We start from the raw sequence: 19,933 nt of genomic DNA on the forward strand, positions 1-19,933 counted from the left end.
CTTCATATCTATGCCGTCTTCTAAGTTTCCACTCGTGTTTTTCTGTGTAATTTTCAGTGACCAATCTCTGCTCTGTCCTGTCTCAGCCTTTACCTTTTATTAATCCATTTATTTGCGGGCCGTAACAGAGCTTTGAGGAAGACCTTAAAGTGCAGACAGACAGTGCCAGAAGCAACATTTTAACTTTTTGCTCTAGAGGAAACCAAAGGGTGCCTACCAATCCCCACCATTCTCCATGTGAGCCCAGTCAGAGCTGCCATGGATGGATAAAGTCAACCTATGTTGCAGCAAACAAAACAACACTGAGTTCCTCATGAGTGTTTTCAGACAGTGAAACAGAGCTTACCAGATTGTTGCTAGACAATTTCATTCATCCATCAAACACCTCATACCCACAGCCTGAGGCCTGACTGTGTGGTCCCTTCATTTTTCATTTTAGATGTAGTGCAACCTCAACGTAGAGAAATGGTGTCCAATGGTGTGATATACTGCCATTGAAATAAAAGCAATGTGACCAAACTGGCTTTAATCAACTTAAAAATCACATTACAAATTATTCAATCAAACAAGAAAAACACCAGACACAGATATACATTTGTAAGATGTTTTTTGTGAAAGTTTAAGAATTTGCTCAAAATCGAATTTCTACATGTACATGTGAGACAACCTTGGTTTGTATAGTTGTGATGCGATATCCGAGACACAAGAGTTCAAGCTGCAACACAGATGCCTCTTCCTTTAATTACGAAGGTCTGGGAGGACAACATGATGAGCTTTTAATGACTCTCTTTTAATACAGGCTTTTTAAATAAAGCTTGCAGGATGATAGACCACTCCCAGAAAGGCACATGTATTATTCAGTTTTTATTTGAGCTTTATGCTACTTGCAGAGTTTGCTAAAAGAAACAACACCAGCCGGCTGGGGAAATTTAACGGTTACTGAATCGTCACAGAAGTTCCTGTGCACAATCACTGGGTAACACATTGAAAACAAGAGCGGAGAAGATGGTGTTCATCGGTGTTACGTAGTGAAAGCTGTTCTTTTTCTACAGAACATGAAGAAAGGTTATTTCTCCTGAGTGCGTTGCTCAACTTAAAACTGGCGGTTAGAATAAAGAGGAAGAAGAATGGCTCCTAATTACCGTGGTTAGAACCGTGCATTATCATTACACTCCGAGGTTCCTGATAACACAACAACTGCGCTGCCATAGCAACACAGTGGCAGTGGAGAGAAGATGGCAATGACGATTCAATTTCCCTCCGTTCCACGTAAACTACATGTGATCAGTGTCATCAGTCAATCTGTTAATCAACCCATCCCCTAATCCTGAACCTGCTCTGATGAGCCCAGGTGGACACATCACTCAGTTCACCGGGCACCACTTCACCCATGGGCTAAACGAGACGGCACAGCTGGGCTCAGCTGATATTATGTAACGCGGCACCACCCCCACAGGCCCTGTTCACACCACCCCTCTCCTCCTACTCTGCCTCCCACTAGTGCACCATTGGCTATTTGCAGGCAGAGGTGCATTGTGAGACAAGAGTGCTTCAGTACTGACACAACCTGTGGGGATATTTGTGGAGGATTGAGCTTTGGAAAACTCAAACATGTAAGATAAAGTCCACCGTCTAATGTTAGGCAGTCCAACAATATCAGGCAGGAGGCCATTTGTGTCCGTACTTATTTTTCCCCACAGCCTCTGTTATTAAAATTCATTGAAGTATATAAAATTTAAGGTAGCTTGTTTGATAGATATTCCCTTCAGTGGATTATTACATTATAAGCATGTAATTACTTGGCTCAATTCCCAACATACGGCTTTAAATATCCCTAAAATTGCTTATTAGATTCCAGGATTGTATCCATCACTTGATCCCATCACTGATTCTGCCTTTACTTCTAAGCACAAATTTTGTTACTAAGCAATAGTTGCCAAAAGTGGAATTGCACCCGTTGCCTGGCAACATTAGCTTATTGAATCCCATATCAGGAAGCGATGAGAACCAGCGGTGCTTTGAGCTACAACCCTCTAGATGCTCTTCTCATCTCGGGGACAGACTGTGATGTCCAAGGACAATGATGCTATTCAAGTAATCTGATATCCCATTTTATATGTGCAGCTGGCTTTGTACAAATCGACAACATAATCTTAAACACAGGCACAAATGTGATGCATTTAGATTCATGGATCAAGAGCATCCCCTTGACAGCTTTCTAACTTCAGTCAATTTAATATTTTTGTGAAGGGCTGATACGAACTCACTCGCGGGAAAAACCAGAGCAAGAAAGTCTGCTTCAAACCAGTTTATCAAGGATGAGACATTAAACACAAACAGTAAAAGAGGCAGTTTGAGGCGAGTCCCTTCGTTTAACCTGTTTCCAACCATGGCCATCCCCCCGCCATCCCCCCCCACTGAGTGCTTTAAAGAGGTGTTAAAGGGCTCAGGCAATCATTCATAAACACCCCCCCATGAGCCCTCATGGAAGCTTTACTTTCTAACTGGCATGCTGTTATTAGAAAGTACCGCTAGAGCACTCAACCCCCCCCCCCCCCCAAGAATTCACTAGTTATTTCTTACTGAAAAGAAAAACAGCAGTTTGCTTAAGCTTGCGCGTGTCATATCCATAAACCAGTGATCAAGCTTTCCTCCTCGCAGCTGGAGAGACCCGGCGGAGGCATTCGCCAGGACTTCTCAGAATGCCACAGGGATTGGATCAAAGCACTATGTGGTCAAAATGCCTCCGATGACGATTTAGAGCTTCCCGATGCCACGGAGCAGCCCACACGATGTGAGTGACTGGGTAACGAGGCAGCAGGAGTTTGAGTTCATGGTGACAGGGAAAGGATGTGGAGGAATCGGAGGTGGCAGAAGAAGTGTTTGCTAGGAAGGTTTTTTTCTGAAAGACAAGGTCACCGTCACTGACTTCCTGAGTGTTTTCTGGATGACTGAAGGTTACTGGAAGGAATCTATTCAAACGACAAAAAAAGTGGGTCTTTGAGGAAAAAAATAAAACCATAGGAAATATCAACGTCAATCAGCAATATGGCAAAATTTCACCCTCTTTTCTATAGAATGAGAGAGGTTAGGACTTCATTTACTGACAGACAACAGGAACCAAGCCCATTGAAGTTGGTTCCTCTGCAACAATGTGTCCCAATAGTGTGTAGCACTAACACCTCCAACCTCGCTTCTCCAAATAATCATTAACCAGTTCCACCCTGGGTAAATACTACCAACCTCTGTAAACTACAAGGTAAACACACAACTCAGTGATGGGGACGTGAACACACACAAAGTTTACAGAGTGGGGGGGGGGGGGGGGGGGGGTGTTGTGGAGAACGCAGATTCATTGTTCTTCCGCATGTTGAGCTTAGATGGAAGTTGTAATCGATGAGGTCATCCCTATTGTGTACACACAGCATTCCTCTACGTGCCATTGAACAACCGTGGCTCAGCTAAAAGCAGGATGCATTGAGCCTGTAATGAAAAGACTGATGCACTTCTTGGTCTTTGCAAAGCCATTAAAAGAAACTGTACTCTTGATTTCCAAGGCCATCACCTCACTCCCCCACCCCCTTGGATGAGCTCAGAGAGCAAAGAGGTTGCAATGAGCACTCCAGTTCATGACAGGCCACCTTCCTGTTTTGGTTTCTGCTTCCACCACCTGCAGGCCAGATGCTGTGTGCTTGGGCATTGTGACCTAATTTTTCTGGTTTTAAGGAAATTTGTCTATGGTTCCATTTAAGCTAGTCTGATCTTCTAGCCCAGTTTATCTCGGTCTGTTGAAGAGGGATTGGAATCAATAAGAGTTATGACTGAAACAATTAGCCATTTAACTGATTATCATCAATAATTTAACCAGCGTAATGCAAAATATTAACTGGTTCCAGTTTCTTAAATATAAAAATGTGTTGGTTTATTTGTTTTATATAATGTGTATTGATATAAATCAGAGTTTTGGCCTGCTAGGGATGAAAACATCAGTTTTCAGTATTCTCAGGCATTTCAAAGAAAAAAGCAATGAGTCAACAAAATTGATCTCCTACAAAGTGTTGGTGAAGAATTCCCTAGTATCAGCATAATCTCTGGGTTTCTGTCAGTATGTGGATCTGCTAAGCAGGAAGTATGAGAGTTCAGCCAAAAGCTGTTGCTGCGTTGAGGGATTTACGAGTTTACCACCCCTGGCCCACTTGAGGTCCTCCTTGGAAACCACAAAAACACCAGCAAGATGTCTCTCATTATAAGGATCATTTCTCCTTGGCACAATGAGAGAGTGACGGAGCTTTATATAACATCTTGATGAGATGAAGGTGCTGTTAATAAGTATCTAGCCTTATTTTCATTTCACTGTTTTTCCTGACTTAATTATTTGCCAAATACAGAAACTTTTATTGGAGCGCCATTTAATCTACATGTCTGCACCCTTGCTGCTTTGTACAATAAGACTGTTACACCACCAGTGATCAGCCGAGTTACAGATATGCGTTATGCTGAGGTATTTATTACTACATAAACATTATAAACACAAACATGAACCCACAGTAGCTCGTGGATAACAGCACATGAATCACTATTTGCAAACCAGCCACAGCAGTTGAGCTAAAGCAAGAAAAATCCATCCATCTATTTTCTGTTACTCTTTCCAAGGTCATGGGTGGCTGCAGCCTTTGCAGTGCATTGGGCGCCTGTGCAGTGCATGCTGGGGGACTTTTATTTACTTATCCAAAAATATCCAGAGTCCTGATTTGGAAGCTTTACTTCAGCTTTGTTTTTGATACTGACCTAGGATGATGAACGTTAATTTATAATCAATATATTTTTTTAATAGAATTTCTAATTATATGCTTTTGACAGAGGTTTTAATTAAACCATATCTCTGCCTGAAATGTAGTTTCCAGTATTTCAAACCCTCCCAGGCAGAAGTGTTACCAGGAACGTCAACATAGCCACAGGGTTATCTGTTTGGTTTGTGCTCAGTCGGGCGTTACAGCCAAAGAAAATAACTCAAACTGACAATTAAATCAGAGTCTGTCGATTACAGCACATTTAATGAATCAATTTCAAGGCTGGGAAAAACTTTATTACTAAAAGAACAGTTTGTTTTTTTCTGAACCCAGCGGCAGATCTGAAATTTGTGGTTTTGACAAAGAAGAAAATGTCCCTTTTATGTTTTACTCAAATAAAACAGGCAGTGGCCTTGAGTATGGACTGCTTTTGATCAAAAAAGAAAACTTACAATAAAAAGATGACAGCTTTCCAGGCTTCATGCGGTAAGATTAGAGAGGCCCCTCCATCCAGCAGCAATGAACAATGACAAGGATGTGTCTTCCTTTACTCCTGCGCCTCTGTTTCCTCTACTTGTGTCGTCAGAGAAGGTTTCCCTGCAGCGGCACATGAGAAAGCAGGGGACTGTCAAGGAAGTTCCATTTTTGACCCGTAAAGTCTGGTTTATACTTCTGCATTACTTGCATAGTTTGAACCTGTAGCACTGTGAGCATCTTTATATACATTTATGGATCTATTTTGTGTGTAGAAGCAGGCAAAGGGTACAAGACAAGACTACATATCCGGTGCCAATTCAATGCAGAAATATGCAGATCCAATGAAACACAAAAACTTAAATTTTTACTTATTTGCCAGAATCTAATCTTGTCTGAGTTTAATTATTACCCAACTAAGTTTTAAAACCTCCAGACTGAAATGTCCTTTTTCATAATTTCAGAAAGCTCAGTGATTTCCCAGCCATACTTATCCTGCATGAATAAATTATTCAGTGATTCAAGATGATGATCTTATTTTTGGTGCATTTTACTTTTTCAATGATAAGTGTTGGAGTAATGCAGACTCTCTGGACTCACAAAAGGAAGAAAAACTGCAGGTTGCATGGGTACAACTGTACAACAGTGACAAGCATCATAAAGATGAATCCTACATGATTTGTAGAAGGTATAGGGATGAGATTTTGAGTTTCTACTCAAGTTAGTAAGTGGATTGTAAATATCTTGTCAAGTTCAATGGTTTGTAGGATTGTTCAGGGTGGCAAAATTATACTGGTGCTTGATCATTTACAGCACATCAACTGAGGACAATCAAACACTTGTGTGAAGAGATCAGCAGCCAGTTTTAGGAATACGAGTACACTTCTACACATTCATTCACAGCTTACAGCCTAATTGTGATGTGAGAAAGCTACTGAAGTTCACAACATTCTTGCCTGCAGGACTGTTTCCCCAACAATTCATTAGTTTGTGTTTATGGGTTTTGTATTAAACAAATTCTAACTATTTTTCATTGCACCCCACAGAACTCAGTCTGAATGCACGGTTAAGGGAATGTATAACATGACACTGAGCTATTGGTGCACACAATTCGTCGTCTAGTTGGCAATGTTCAAACCATTTCAGTTAGAGGTCAACAAATAATATTAGAAGGCCGACAAACAAGCTGCAAACACAGAGGGTGTTTCAGGCTTCACATAAAACGAGGATGGAGCTTTGGTCGAGATGAAAATCAGTGTCCATCTCCTGACTTCAACAGAATGGCAGCTACAAGGTGTCTTCAGCTCAGGTCACTTCTACCGCACAGTCAAATCACGTAACAGAAATTCCTTATCAAAATTATCTTTTCATCTTTCATAAAACAGGATTTTTCTCCCACTATTCTACAAAGCAAAAGTCTACTCCTATCTGGCCGAAGCTTTGCAGACTGGAGGCCATTACTGTCAAACCTAGATAGTAGGATGAGTTCGTTCCAGATTTTGCTCCTGGCACCACTTTACAAACCAGTTTAGGTGGACCTGGATTTAAAGCTTGAAATCTGGTGGACTATTTGACATTGTGTCCATGGCTTCTGCTGTTTGATTTCAGACATTTGTACCGACTGTTGCTGTCAGCTGCCAAGAGCTTCTGACAGCAAGTACTGTATTTGTTCTCTGCCTCTTTTCTTTAACTGAGGCTTCTTAATGTGACTGCATGTTGTGTTATTCATGTGGAGACCGAGGTAACCCCCATGATGAACTATCCAGAATGACCACAGCAGGTTTGGTGTAGTGTAGAGAATAATTTCTGCATTGGAACTGATAGTACATTGTGTTCTGTTACACTACACACATTGATTTCAGGTCGGTGCTTCAAATACAAAATGGTTCACGCTGTACAAAACAAGAGCAACACAAAGACGTGAAATATTTGTGTCCATTACTAAGGGATGATTACTGTTGTAAAAAACTTTAGATGACATGTTCTCTTACTACATCTGAAGGAAAGGGAGTTTGCAACAAGCATTTAATACATTTGAGTTAATTGTAGGATGAACAATAACCTCAAGTTACTCAATATTAATTCTACTAAAACTAATATCCCCAGGATGTGTGAGAAATTCAATCAAATTACATCTCGGGTGTTGAAATGGCAAAGTAATTTGTTGACAAATAGCTTGATCACATTTCAGGTTGCAGCGCCACACTCTCACACCAATCTTTCCCATAATGCCACAGGAGACATAGCAGCAATTAACAAATCTAACAGGATGAGTAAAGCACTTCTATCACTAGTACCAGCCCAGACACCGAACAAGAGTAGCAACATCCTCATAGTCATCAAGGGAGACAGAAATCTGAGAGCTCTGTCTGCTTGGAAACAGATGGCGAGGCAGTTGGTGGGAATTCGGGCTCCTATACAAGTCTTGTGCTCGCTCGCATTCCTCCGATGTCACCGCGGAGTCAGAGAGAGGAGGATTTGAGAACATCTTGAGAGAGAGAGTGATCATACACAATCCAATGTGTAATGTGCGATAATGAGCCCATTGCACCTGTGCTTTGTTACCTCGTAGTCGTTTCAAAACTGATGACAACTACTTAGTCACGCAGTCATGCTCGACTTACTGTGAAAACATCTGCTGAGAGGAGCTTACGACTCGACGTGCAGCTGATTCGACTCAATGAAGGTCCCAGCACTGACGTGTAACATGGGACTTTGTTTGTTTGATAAATATATAATTTACACAACAACAAACTGTTTACAAATTGGGTTGAGCATCTCTGTGAATGACAAGAGTAGCGTTCAAGGCGAGGTGGGCCACACAAAACACCAACAATACCAACAAGGTTGAATCAATCCAACTGTTTCTTTTATCATGAGGAAGGCTGAATGAATGAGTAATTACAAACGGGATGAACTGAAAAACAGGATGTGCAGTTTACCAAAGTATTTAATCGGCAAATTTAGAACATTTGGCTTTACACACAGACTAGATGCACTAATCCATTATTTCGGTTGAGCCTCGTTTAAAAGTCATAAAATGTCCTTGTGTACTGGGGCAGAATGTTCCGATCATATTGTACTAATTTGGTATTTTTGTCAACACTAAGCCACTATTCAACGAGTCTTTCAAACAGAACCGAAATAAATGTCTCTGGCACATAAAAATCCTCTAGACAACTGTTGGTTTTGCCAAAAATAGCAACATTAAACTGCATCTTTCCTTATCTTTACCTCTTTGTCCTGTTGTCAGGCATTGATTGCTCATCCTGGCTCATACTGTTTTTACTTTATACGTTTATATTCTTTTCATTTCTTGCTATTGCTGCCAGCATTTAAGCATTGTTCCTATAATATCTAGGCTACTCACTCTCTCTCTATCTCTCTCCCATCTGTACAGTATGTTCCCTGTGTTTACTTCTGCATGGATTAGCCTGCCTAGTCATTGTTTAATGGCGTTTTCCGAGATTTCCTTCGCTCGTCTGTCACAACTGAAACTGAAGCTTTTTTTTGTAATCCACGCTGCTTTCATGTGCTGTAATCCACTCTTAAAGCCTTAATTAGGAAGTTATTTCACCGAGCAGAGAGTAGAAAATTGAAAAGAGAGGGGGATCCAGTACAAGGAAAATTTAGCCTTTAAGTGCCCTCACCTCAGGTGCAAAAGCTAAAATTAACCGCTTCTTCTTGTGCTCTAGCCCTTTCCTTCTCCAGCAGCTATGAAAGGCCCTGACATCACCAACTGAAAGCCTCAGTGGGGTTTCCGATTTATCCTCGGCTAAAGGCCCTGGATCAAAAGAGATCTGAAATTTCACATATCAGAGAAAACACCACAAAAGCTGTTTGTTAAATGAAAACAATATGCTGGCTTGCACTTCAAATTTGTCAGAGCACTCAGGCTTTCTGCGAGGGCTGAACTCAAGTCTTTAAACCTGATGCAGCATATGACAATATCGCCCTCAAAGAACAGGTGCAACATCTGTGTCATTCTACCTTTAGATCCTTTAGTTTTCAAAACACATGACTGATGAAATGCATGCTAATTATAAGAAAACACTTCAGTAAGTCAAAAAGCCTCACAGGACATGCATTTTGATTATTTTTTCAGCAGTTTCAGCCTAAAGAATGTTTTTGAAGTCACAGTTCTGACAGCCTGAGTGACAGAAGCAGAAATGGAGTAGAGTGCAGAAGTTATTTGGATGAAAACAATCAGAACGACATATAGAATATGCAGACAGAACATTTCCGATGAACGACTAGGTGGCTCAGTGGGTGAGAGATGAGGAAGAGGAGGATGATGATTTTAGCATCACCACGAGTCAGATGTGTTTGAGTTTACAAGACCAACCAGTACAGGGTCAACAAAACCTTTACAGCCCCAACCAAACTACTGGGTTTTGGTTTTAAAATTAATCACTGTTTCCACATTTGCACATGCTGTCCACACTTCTATTCTGTCATATTCAACTACCAGGAGTGAAGTCAAAATGTTGTCAGTCCAAGAAAAATATCGTACTCTTCATCGCTGTTGTTTGTCATTCCTAGTATTTTCAGTGAGAAGGCAAACCACTGAAGATTCTGCACCAGTATGCGTGAATGGTCAAGTGATATGTATTTCCAGTGTATCAGTATGGACGGGGATTATTACTGATGTGGAGCTAAAACGCTCGTGTGGAAAGAGATTGTTTTAGTGTTAAAATGAAAACACGCGTTTGTGATGTAGCCTTTGGCAGGTGAGTCCATTCGTCAATAACTGTGTGTGAATGTGAGTGTGTGTGTGTGTGTATGTGTGTATGAGAGAGAGAGAGAACAATTGGGCAAGGAGGGGCTGAGGGAATCGATCCACTGCACACAGCTATACGATGAAGCAACACCACACAACATTATGTCAGAGATCTTTTACGCCAGTATATGAAACGTAATTGGGTCATTATTAGCGAACACTGAAGTTTAATTTAAGAAATCTACACAGCATTTGAGCGACATGGCCACCTTTAACATCTCTACGCAGGAAAAGCACTGATTTACTGGAGCCTCGCAGTTTTATTAAATCATTCTGCCCTGGAGTGTAATCTATTCACTCCTGAAGAGTATTTGTTGCTCTGGTATTCCTCAAGAGACAGCCCACCCCAAGACCTTATAGAGAGGGGAACTCACATTCCAAACTCCTGCATTCAGAGAGACAGCAAAGAGGAGGAGGCGAAGGACAGAAAGAGAGAGAAAAAAGGCAAAGGAGAAATGAAGTAGAGACGAGGGGGGAGGGAGAGGGAAGGAGAGATAAGGTGAGCGATGTGGACGGAGATGATGAGAATGTCAGAGTCCTGGCATGCCGTCCGCAACAGGAAAGAAGATGAGACGAAAAAGAAACCTTCAGTAACGAGAGCGGGGAGGAGGGAACCGTGGGAAGTGAGGAGTAAAGAAGAAGTGACAGAAGTGAGACAGAAGGAGGGCTGCAAGAAAGTAACCGAGTGAAGGGGGGGGTAGGCATAGTTGGGCTAGTGTGCGTGAGGTAGGAAAATATTTTCAGCATCCATCGGTGTTGTGTTGCGTGTAGATAGTCAAAGTGCACATCGGCCAGATTGAGATTGAAATGTCCTCTTTCTCCTGACTTTCATTTGCCAGATTTCTCTGTGTCTACTCTGTGCACTGCCAAAAGCCGTGGCTGTCCCAGATAGACCTAAGCTACACACTTGAGGCTTCTTTATTTCAAAGAGTGGCCATATCCAGATCACAGTGCATCTGATACAAATTTAAACACAGACATTTTGCGAGCAAATATGAACTACAGCCCAGGGAGAAAAAAATCTCCATTTGAAACTCCTGATGAGACCCCCCCGCTGTGCTCATGATGCAGAGGGTTGAAGCCAGTTTTTTACCAAGACAGCTTTTTAGCCAACTACTTAATCCAGGGACACCCAGAGAGATGTTTCGGATGCTCTAAATACCCAAAAGCCCTTTGATAATCTATTAGCTGCCCATCAGCAGCCGCCACATTTTCCCTTTTCTCTTCACCCCACCCCCAAAATGTAATTAGACAGCTACATGTGTGAGAGAACATGCACGCCTCCACCTACACACAATCTATTTCAATAGCCTGCTTGATATTGTAAATGCGACACAGCGGCCAGATCCACTCAGCCTTGGCATTCACCAGCAGCTACGAGGGAGGGATGATGGCAGGAGATGTTTGACTGCTAACACATTAGAGGTTTTGGGGTTTGTGTTTTATTTTGTTCCCAAAGCAAAGCAGACAAAGAAGTTGCAACGCCGTGTCAGAGGGAACACACACCTAATGCTGCTGTTGTGATTCAAGCTGTGAATATGAACCCACCATGGTCACCCCAGTGAATAGAGACGAGAGCTCTTTGAAGCGTCCATTTAGGACTCGTCAATGCAGGGAGCCGAGTTGGTCTCAATGAGTGTGTCCAAGCCCCCTGAAGGGTTGAAGCTGGTAGCCCGAGGACAGACTCCACAGGTGGAGATGGCAGCAATAACAGAATACAGAGCAGCTACAGGGGGTCTACTCACAATAACAAAAAACCTTCTCAGGGTGTCATTATTGGCAGGGGACACACGAATGGACCAATAAACCTGCAAAGAATCCAACTTTAGCGAGTGTTGGGAGTTGTATCAGTTGTGTATTTCCCCTCAGACTATAGTTTCCTCATTCTGTGGTTAAATCCCTTGATGGTCAAAGGGGTTCGTGCCACCTTCGTGGGTTTGAGTGAAGCACTGGTACATCACCACTCAAATCTGACATGACAACACAAACGGCCATTTTGATTAATGAGACAGGTTTTGACACGACACTTGAGAGGAAACACTGCTTCAACTTGATTTAATTGGATTTGCTGCAAGTGCCTCTGCGTGCACGGCTTTACCCACTCGTGGGTTGTTGCTGCATTTTACAAAATCTACACAACCCAGATGCAGAATGAGAAAAGTCCTGAACTCTCTGCACGATCCCTGCGTGAATCCACAGCTCACAGCTCTTTGGTCAAGTGCTGCAAAGCAAAAGGAAAACCTGCAAACGACGGTAAACGTGCAGCACGAGCCAAGACTTGCAGTGGAGGGGGGGGGGGGGGCTGCATGGCTGTGACATCGATACATCACGTAGAAGATAAGGACATTTGGACAAAGTGAAAGACGGACCATCGAGAAGGGGACAGGAAGTCCTCAGGAACAGCTAGCATCCCCAGTGACACCGCAGCCACACGGGGGGGGGGGGGGGGGGGGGGGGGCGAAACTAAACAACAATTAGCTTGGACGTGATTTCCATCTTTCTGCGAGGTTTCCTGTTTCTTTTAAGGGATTCTTCATTTTGAAACACTGTTGGGGGGGACAGGAGAGGAGGGGGGGCAGATGTTGGCTGGAAGGCTCAGCGACCTGTTAAGCTAACGATGGAGCTGCTCGTTAAAACAAACTCAATCAGACGTTAGCTTACATTTAAAGATACATTTACACGCAACATATTTTTACGTTACGTGCGCAAACGCCTGGCTCCTGTGCGAAACTTTTTTTTTTTCCCCCCAGCGGAGTTTTCTTCTTTTTTTTTTTTACCTGATATTCACGAGCGTTAACCGTCTAAATTAAAAACCCACTACGCAGATCATAAACCAGCCGGTAACGAGCGGGCTGTTCCTGGGTGTGATGCGGGGACTAACGGGGCTTGTCACCGGGCAGCAGCAGCGGGAGGAGAGCAGCACTCACCTCCGGGAATCTGCTGTCGGCGGCGGGCACCGGAGGGAAAAAACACCGCTGTCGCTGCTCCGTCACCTGCGTTCACGAGCCGCCGCGACCCGGCAGCCACACGGACAAGAACCGGGGGTGTAAAAGAGACCGAGCTGGAGAACTACCTCCGTGTGTGGCGCTTCGCCGCTCGAGTCCCGGTGCTGTCCGCTCCCCGCCTCGCTTCTCCGGTTTGTCCGGAGCGAGAAGTTCAGCTCATCCGAAAAGTTGCGGCTGCTCGCTCCGCCTCGCCGCCGCGCTGACGTCACCGCCTCTCCTCCGGGCGCCGCTCTCGCGAGACGACGCGAGCCCGCCGGTTGAGGTAGTCTCGCGAGAAGAGGGAGAGGAAGAGAGGATTTGTTCGATGGAAGGATGGAAGGATGGAGGAGAGGACAGGAGAAGAGAGGAGAGGAGAGGAGATGAGAGGAAGGGAGGAGAGGAGAGGGAGGGAAAGAGGGAAGAGAGGGAAGAGAGAAAAAGAGAGGAGAGGAGAGTTCAAACAGTCAGGCTTCCAGAAAAAGGCCAGAGTGAGGCAGGTCTGGGTGTGGATGATCACTGCAGGATCAATCAATCAATCATTCAATCAATCAATCAATCAATCAATCAATCAATCAATCAACCAATCAGTCGATATAAAATAAGATTAGATTAGATAAGACAACTTTGTCCTTTTTTGGTCCCACTATCTGTTTGCAATGTTACTGAAGGAGTCAAAAATATGTATTTTATAATATAGACAAATATGAATAGGATACAAGCAAATGTATACAGTGTAAAATCAGGAACAATTTATGCAGCGTGAGAGTAAATACAGTGAATGGATGCAAATCACAATCAATCCACAAAATCACCAAATCAATCAAATTATATAAGTTGTCAAAAAACTGGACCTTTATTGTGATTTACATTCAATGTGGGGGAATATAGAAACATGCTCAAATGTAATTCTTAAGAGAATAGAAAATATAAGACATAATGAGAGAATAGAAGAGATTAAGAACTTGTTAAAATAATGTCTAAAAGAAAAGGAAATTAAAATGTGTATCGAGCTTTCATATCTGTTTTAAACATAAATCACATCCTACATGCCAGAGGAATCCTGACAGTCTCAAGAACATACATGAAATGAATATGAATTAAGCATGAATCATTAATGTGACTCACACTTTCTGTATAGGTACAGTACGTGATTGTGAAGGCACTGATTGTAATTTAAATACTATAAACCCGGCTTAGAAACCTCCACCTGCTTGATAACCTCACATCGATTAATTATTTTCTCTTTAATCATTAATTAGATGAGATAAAGAGCAGTGTCCTAATTAAAGCAGCTCGGCAGGTAGCGGCCTCAGCAGGTGGGTGAAAAGCAGGAGAGTCACAGGAGTTCATGTCTCCCGCCCACACAATCACCCGAGCATAGTCACAACTTTGCTCTCTGTACTCCCTGTCCTCAAACTCATGTCGCTTTCCTCCTCTATAATTATTCCATCTCTTTCCCACTGACACCCGCTCACGGCCCCATCGTCCTATTCTCATCCTCTCCACATCTACCTCTGCCTCTTCTTTCACTTTCACCTCCATCCATCCCTCTAATTTGTCATCCAGGGTTACATAACAATCTAATTAAGACAAAGGGAGAGAGATTTCTGTCATTAAAATCCATTCTATTCCTGTCGCTCTACGGGTCTTAGCGCTACCCGCCCTGTACTGTCGTGGGGCGGATATTTGTGTGGGCGGCTTATTGTTCTCCAGTGAAAAACTGCTCCCTCGGGATTAGCTCATGTAGTCTAATTGGGTTTTCTACAAAATGCAATTCAGTGTGGATTAAAGCACAGAGGAGATGCATCACCCACAATCAATGGCTATAAACATGTCCTGTTAGTTGTGCACATAAAGCGGTGACGCATCACTATTGTTACTTGTGCAGCAGTGACAACTTGAGAACACTGGTTTTAGAACTGAGAACAAAAAAATCAATGCTTTAGTCACTTGTTAAGATGAGACTTATTATTTTAGAGTCTTATTTTAGAAACCAGGAAGTCCCCTGTAGGAGCTTTCTGCACTTGTGACATCTTGACTCTGACCTCCACTATTATAGTTCGTGTTCCCTGTTGGAGGTTTGATCTGGAATGTGAGGAAAGCAAGAATATTAATGAGGAATGGATGTTTTAAAGCTCGGTCTTTAACCCTTTATCCAACACACTTGACATCAAAACATCCACTGAGGTCAAAGCTGCAGGATCAGACTCTGACGTCCCGGCTGAGATATATTAAGACGTCAAAACAGTCAAGTCAGACCTGGGGTGCGACCACCTATCGGAGACATGACCGCGGTCAACCGGAGAGGGAGAGCGGAGGAATTCCACGGCCCTGTTGCCCTTGGAAGCCGAGGAATGAAAAGAATGGGCCCCATTCACAAAGTTCCACTCGAGCGGCGCTCCTACGCTAATAGAGATTGACATGAAGAAAGGCGACAAGTTGTATTCACATACACTGGCTCTTTTGTCCAGGTTTACTAAGGGGCGTGATGCAGACAGGACGCTCTGAAAATAGACAGAGTTTGATGCGCTTGTTTTTCATAAGCGGAGGGGACTCAGTCCTGATTGGAGCATGTGTGCAATTAGTGTTTGGTTGCACATTGTTATTGTGAGGATAAACTGGCAGGCCCCGTCCGCTCGGCTGAGTGAGTGCCAGAAGCTTTAATACAGGCAGGAGGAGGAGAACAGCAAAAAGGATGACGGTCCGTGAAACTGATGTTTTTTTAGAAGGAAGAGAAAACTCTCGCAGATTGACGACTTTTTTTTGTTGTTCTTTCTTCAGTCTTCACGTCTTGTCAAAGGCTGATTGGGATTTTTATGGAATTGGACACTTGCACCAGACAGACTCACGGGTACAACCATCCAATGCACCAGTTATAAATCCAAGTCACACAATTATCACAGGAGCAAGACGGAGAGTCTGCAGAAACAGAAGAGGCAACTTGAGCTAAACGCTACAGTCACCATCTTGAAGGGTTAGAACGCTGACAGCTGAGACGGATGGGAATGTCTTTGGTTTTACAGTTTTCTTTTATTCCAAGTATTTCATAAGACAAGTTAAAGTTTTGACACGATGACGGTACTACTTGAAACGTTATCACACTGACGTAAAGGTCAGAGCCAAATTTCATGAATATCAGTCTAATAGATTCATCCTGGTCGTTCACTGAACTATGGACATGTTCCTGAATTTATCTTTTCACAAGATAAGAGAAAACTCTGATCGTGTGGAGTCACTTGATGAAAATTTGACGATGACCTTGACTGGGGTACTCACTCCAGGTTGTTGATGGTTGATGGGTTGGAGGTGGTGCATTATCAGACCTGTTCCATATGCTGCTGCCTGGGGGCGTATGGCTCAACCGCACTTGGAAGGAAACGGTTGGAGCAAGACAAATAAACGTCTCCATTACCAACCGTGTGCCACCGGCTCTGTGTGAACACTCCTTGAATTCCTGTCCACCAAGTTGAAAGACAGATGCTGTAACAGACACAGCACAGCGAGGGTCAATTATTGTGTGTGTTTGTGTGTATTTTATAGCTGCAACTTCAAGAGTACAAAAATAATGAATCTGTTTGAATGAAAGTTTGAAATAGAATATATATATATGTTGTCTCTGTTTCTGTAATTGACAACAAAGCAGGTGTTTTCTTAGGGGATTTAAATCCAAGCTGCCCGTCAAGAGACAACGTTCAACCTCACAATCCCAGCATCCCCTTTGTGGAGAACAGGAACTTATGGAGAACAAGATGTGTTTGCAGTGGCACAGACAGAATCTAAGTTCAAAATACATGTCGCTAGATAGTTTATACACACAACCCCAACCCTGAGGAGAGACCCGGAGCGCTGTTGTGACCCACGCTGGTGTGAAAACACCAGCAGAAACGCAGAGGTGGGAGGATGACATCACGACACCCATGGAGTTGGAACCAGTTCAAGGTACATAGGGGCACATGCACATACATTTATATATATTTATACATGCACACGCTCCTCCTCCTCCTCCATGGCCTCTCAGCAGTCACACCGACCGCCCCCACCACACATGCACCAACACTCACTGAACATTTCCTCACTGGGAATGACCTGTTGTCCTGAAGAGACATCGGAGTTGCAATGTTTTTTGATCTGAACCTCATATTTGTGGGGGCGGGTCCTCCTCTGTGGATATGCTCTGACAGGATTTGGGGGCTGAGGTTTTAAACAAACAGACATCAGAGAGGAGTAGGAGCCCCTCTCCGATGCTGTGGAGCCCCTCTCTTGTATGTCTGTGTGTATATATATATATATTTATTTATATGCATGTTCGCCTGCATTCAATTTTGCTCACCACCTCCTGCTTGGGCCCCGCTCCAGCTTCTGTGATGATGGCACAGAGCAGAAAGGAAGTGTGATTAATTTTCAAACAGAAATCTTCCCATACACGCCTCTTTCATGCGGGAACACTGCACATCCTCAGTGTTTCTAACGCGATTGAAAGGGAAGAAGGCAGGATTAAGCCTTGATCTTGGAAGACAAGTTGCTGATGCGGTGATTCACCAACAAAAACACTTTTCAGCCGTGCTTCCGACGAGCGCTGCGTCGTCTTTGCAAGTGTTTTAAAAATAGTTATTCAAGCTGCACTCTTGAGTCATGCAAACACGCTTGTTTCTACAAAACAATCTCAAATCAAAGTCTATTTAGAAGCTGCTCTGGACGTTTGAATCGTGATGTTTTCATTGGCAGAGGAAAACTGCAGAGTTATCATGTTGGTGTAGATGCTCAAATTATTTTTTGCAAAGGACATGAACCTCTGACGACATAAAGAAATGACAGAACTAAATTATACTTATGACAGAGAAAGTCAGGCTGGTGTTTCCGGATCAGAAAACCTCGTCCCACTCAGCTTGTTTCTTAATATTGTCGGAGAGGCGGTAGGAGGCTTTCAGGATCACAGGTAGCTTTTAGGGAAAGCACATTGGAACCACAGGCGGCATGAAAAGATGGAGGACAAAATGATTCAGCGTCAGATCTGTCTCCAGAAGCAACGTTCCACCTACACAGCTTCATCTGAATGTGTGAATTTGAGTCTATATTCTCCTCTGATTTTCTGGCTCGCCGTCACCACCGAGCCACGGCTCCACTTGGAAAGGAGGCTCTGGTGACGATGGCGGTGGAGCCGAGCGAGGCGGAGGGTGGGGGGGGGGGATGCTTTCTGGGTCTGGCCTGGCGGGGAGCAATACAGCAGTTAATCAAAGTTGCCGTGCAGGTATTTCAGGATTGGGAGTGGGTGTGCAGAGAGGCCCTCCGGTGGCCTTGACGTCACCTCCCAGGTTAAGAGCAGCTGGAAGCACTTGTTTGTTTCCATCGTGTCTGTAAATAAACACTGAGCTTATCTCGGTATGGGTGATTGAATGTGGTCCATGCAAATGATTCAACTGAACCCTCATAAGTTTAAAAAGCACCGCGTCAGTTGAAAAGGGGCATAAATGTATCAGTGTTGCTCCATGTCTGCTCGGTTTGTAGAAAATCTACTAATATTAATAATAAACAGCTTTCGTTGTGAAAAATCAATGCTTTAAATGTCGCTGTTAAACTTTAGATAGTGGAATGAGGTCACGGCAGCTGTCAATCATGACACTTCAGCATTAAGTAACTAAAATCACCAGAACATTGAACAAACAGTGTGATAACAACTACCTAAATAAAAAGTTTATGGTTATTTTGACTTGTTAGTTTGGTTCAGGTGGGATTTATGACATGTACTCCAGCCACAAGGTGGCGATCAAGACGCTCTGGGAGAAGTAATGGCGTCCATTTATATAAACAGGAGACACCAACTAAAATGTTTTTGCTAATATACAGTTATGGGATTAGTAGTTTTATTTATGGCAATGAAGAAATCCTTGATTAACCCTGTTACAGAAGCTTGTGGTTGACCAGGACATGATGCAAAATACAAATACAAATATATGTATCATGGTAAAGTAACCTCTGGGGTTCTTAAAATCAATAATCATTAGTCTCCTGATGTTATTTTGACCCTGGAGGTTATATTATCAAAACCCGTGTGATGTAAATATTGTGGGATTCAGCTCCATCTCTTATGTGAACGTAAATGAACTCTGCTCACTGTGTTCTCTACCTGTTCTTATGTGAGGGCTGCTTCTGCTTTCTCTCTCCTTCTCACAGTCCCACGCACTGATACAGTTACATCACCACACACACACACACACACACACACACACACACACACATACAAACACACACACAGACGTTTGTGCTTCCAGCTTAGTGATGACCCTTATCCTAACCTGGACCTTATTCTAACCCTAACCTTAAAAGAAAGTCTTAAAGCTCAAACAAGCCAAAATGTCCTCACTCTGTCAGGTCTATGTTCAAAATGGTCCTCACAGATGTGTAAGTACAAGTACACACACACACACACACACAAACAAACACACACCATATGGCTGCATGTCAGACAGCTGCAAGACCTGGAGTGATGTGTTAGGGGATTGTGTTACAGAAGATGATGATTGTTTGTCTCTGCTCAAAACAACAACAGCACTGAATTCCCTTTGTGAATACACATGTATAGATATATATGTGTGTGTCTGTGTGTGTGTGTGTGGGTGTGGGTGCCATGTGTCAGCTTGCAGGCTGGATTGTTGTTCTGTACGTGTGTCCGTGTGTCACTCAGCCTTGTGACACATACTGAGCTGTCATATCTGTCGACCAGACAACAGTTCCACATGCATATTCATCGTTTATGCTAATTCCAGCCAAAGAGCTTTAATGAGTTCTCATCGTTAACAACTCTGATGAGGTGACGAACAAACGCTTTGCAGCTTTTTTCTCCTCCTGTAATTCTCACGCAGAATCCCCCCCCCCCCCCCACACACACACTTACTGATGATCACACA

At 43.2% G+C, this 19,933-nt stretch overlaps 1 protein-coding gene across 1 annotated transcript in view; it reads right to left on the reverse strand.

The window, feature by feature from the left end:
- The window catches only part of sipa1l1 (signal-induced proliferation-associated 1 like 1), a 57,540-nt gene extending 44,364 nt beyond the window's left edge, over nt 1-13,176 (reverse strand). Inside the window, exons 1-2 of the mRNA XM_053445501.1 lie at nt 12,972-13,176; nt 5,243-5,387 (exon numbers count right to left, since the gene is read on the reverse strand). The gene's annotated coding sequence lies outside the window, so the exon portion shown is untranslated. The remainder of the gene's footprint in view (nt 1-5,242; nt 5,388-12,971) is intronic.
- Between the last annotated feature and the right edge of the window lie 6,757 nt (nt 13,177-19,933).

The sequence above is a fragment of the Pleuronectes platessa genome, chromosome 17 (assembly GCF_947347685.1).
Source record: "Pleuronectes platessa chromosome 17, fPlePla1.1, whole genome shotgun sequence".
Lineage (NCBI taxonomy): Eukaryota > Metazoa > Chordata > Actinopteri > Pleuronectiformes > Pleuronectidae > Pleuronectes > Pleuronectes platessa.